Here is a 3,072-nt window from a genome sequence, read left to right as displayed (position 1 = left end):
AATAACCTAACATAAAATAGAAGTGAAGTGATTTATAATAAAGCAAAACATGTAACAATGCATTAGGACAACTGCACTGGAAAACATAAATGGTCAAGTGCTTCCACCTATTTATAATGCATATATTGAAGTATAAGAGAATTAGAAAAATCGCCAATGGAATACTGTCCGTTCCTTTTGTTATATTTGAGATGTTGAGAAAGGGCTGAGAGAGAGGGAGAGAGAGAGAGAGAGAGAGAGAGAGAGAGAGAGAGAGAGAGAATGCAGCAGCTGGAAGAGCCGTCTGACACAGATGCTGTGGTGAAACTCTTTGATGTGACTTTGATGCCGGAAGTGGGGTTGCAGTGGGGACGTGCTTATCAAGAAGGGTGAATAACCCCCAGTTGATTTCTGAACAAAACATAGTACAGTATTTCCTGGAAAGCAGTTGTGGCCCTGGCCGGGTAGCTCAGTTTGTTAGAGAGTCATCCCCATACACCAAGGTTGTAGGTTCGAGCACCCATCAGGGCGCATACAAGAATTAACCAATGAATGCATAAAGAAGTGTTACAACAAATCGATGTTTCTCCCTTCCTCTCTCTCCCTTCCTCTCTCTAAAAAAGGCAGGTCCTTGATCATGATGCACTACCCTCCTCGTCCTTCCTTAAAGACCCGGATGAGCCTCACATCCACCACGAAGCCTTCCTGACTGTCCTCGTTCACATTTTCATCTTCTTTCTAGTTCTAACTCTCCAGGGTGCTGACCCCTGTGCTTCCCTGGGTCCGCTTCTCACCTTGTGTCTATCATTCGTTCATCTTTTTAGGTATTTTGCCCCACGTGGATGGTAGGTGCTTTGGGGATGGTGGCACTGAACTGTACTTATTCATACCCCCACCCCATTCTGTGCAGAGTACACACACACACACACACACACACACATACCACGTCCTCTATGAGCCGGCCAGGCCCCGCTGAGAGATTTGGCCAACGCAAATGCATGCACGTGTCACCAAAAGGCATGTCACGTGCCAGAATGTCCACAGCTGCTTTAACATAATAGCCCCTCTTATGGGCTAATTTGTGTCCCCCTTCCCCCCCCCAAAAAATCTCTATGTTAAAGTCCTAACCCCCTGTGGGAACCACACCAGAGTCCCCAGATAGTCAAGGCTGATTGGAGTGTAGAGGCCTTGTCCATAGTACGCCGGACAGCCAAGGCCACTCTGAACACGGGAATCTTAATCAAACGCTCAGGACTGAGGTACCATAAGCAGGTGCAAGGACAACAGTGACCACACGGTGCGCAGGCGTGCCTGGCCGACGCCTAATGATCGATCTCACTGCAGGCACCTGGCCTCCTTTGTGTAAGTGGCATGAAGCGTATGTTACTAAGGCCAGAGAGCTCAGACGGAGCAGCTCCGAGGTCGTTACTGTGTGGTCAGGGCACATGCCTAAAGATCCCCTGTAAAGGGGGGGGGGGGGGGGGGGGGGGCAGGAGAAGCTGCTGAGCCAGAGCGGCCTGGAGAGGCCACTGAGGCTGTCGCTCGAAGGGCGAGCTCAGCTACAATTGCTCTGCAAAGCTATAGGTCTAGAGCAGCGGTTCTCAATCTTCTGGCCCTTTAAATACAGTTCCTCATGTGGTGACCCCCAACCATAAAATTATTTCCGTTGCTACTTCATCACTGTCATGTTGCTACTGTGATGAATCGTCATGTAAATATCTGATATGCAGGATGGTCTTAGGCGACCCCTGTGAAAGTGTCGTTCGATCGCCTAAGGGGTCGCGACCCACAGGTTGAGAACCGCTGATCTAGAGGCAGCGTGCGGCTGCTCAGACAACAGCTGTGGGTACAGAGGTGAAGGCTGCTGTGCAGGAAAGCTGTGTATTTACCAGCCGATGTGCTGTTGCCTGAGTGGACTTTGCTGTGAAGAGCTGTTTTGTCTAATGGCTTGTGGCCACTGGTTTCTACAATAAAGACTCCATCTTTTTTATTTTTAATATATTTTTAATGATTTCAGAGAGGGAGAGACAGACAGAAACATCAATGATGAGAGAGCCTCATTGATCGGCTGCTTCCTGCATGACCCCTTCTGGGGATCGAGCCCGCAACCCAGGCATGTGCCCTTGACCGGAATCGAACCTGCGACCCTTCAGTCCACAGGCTCTATCAACTGAGCCAAACCGGTTAGGGTAAGACTTGTTCTTACACACCAACAAGTTCTCATGGCTTCTCCGTCTAAGACCCGGCATCCAAGAAGGTCCAGCCCTAGGCAGAGGGGCTGGGACCCAACAGTTAGTGCAGTGGTCAGGGTTCGAGAAGGAATCTGCCCTGATACTTGGCATCGTCGAGGAGAATTCAGAAGAATCTATGGACTCAGAGCAGCTCAGAGCAGCAGTGCTGTGCAGTGCTCCAGCTACCTCTGACACCCCCCGTACCTCAGAATGTGACCTTATTTGGACACAAGCCTTTTTACAGAAGGAATTAAGTGAAAATGAGGGTGGGCCCTCATCCACTATAAGAAGAGATTAGGCCCGGCCAGCGCGGCTTAGAGGTTGAGCATCGACCTAGGAACCAGGAGGTCAAGGTTCGGTTCCCGGTCAGGGCACATGCCTGGGTTTCGGGCTCGATCCCCAGCAGGGGTGCAGGAGGCAGCCAATCGATGTTGATGTTTCTCATCAATGTTTCTATCTCTCCCTTCTCAGAGGTTGAGCATCGACCTAGGAACCAGGAGGTCACGGTTCAATTCCCAGTCAGGGCACATGCCTGGGTTTCCGGCTCGATCCCCAGCAGGGGTGCAGGAGGCAGCCAATCAATGTTGATGTTTCTCATCAATGTTTCTATCTCTCCCTTCTTCTCTCTCTAAAATCAATAAAAACATATTTTTCTTTTCTTTTTTACTTGTTGTTAATCCTCACAGGAGGATATTTTTCCCATGCTTTTCAGAGGAAGTGAAAGGGAGAGAGGAAGGAGAGCGACAGAAACATCCATGTGGGAGAGATGCATGACTCCCACAGGTGCCCTCGGCCCTTTGGTGCATGGGCCCGGGGCTCTAACCCCTTGCAACACCAGCCAAGACCATATCTATATCATCTA

This window comes from Myotis davidii, unplaced genomic scaffold (assembly GCF_000327345.1).
Source record: "Myotis davidii unplaced genomic scaffold, ASM32734v1 scaffold566, whole genome shotgun sequence".
Classification (NCBI taxonomy): domain Eukaryota; kingdom Metazoa; phylum Chordata; class Mammalia; order Chiroptera; family Vespertilionidae; genus Myotis; species Myotis davidii.
The sequence above is the reverse complement of the archived record's forward strand: the minus strand, read 5'-3'. Positions refer to the sequence as shown.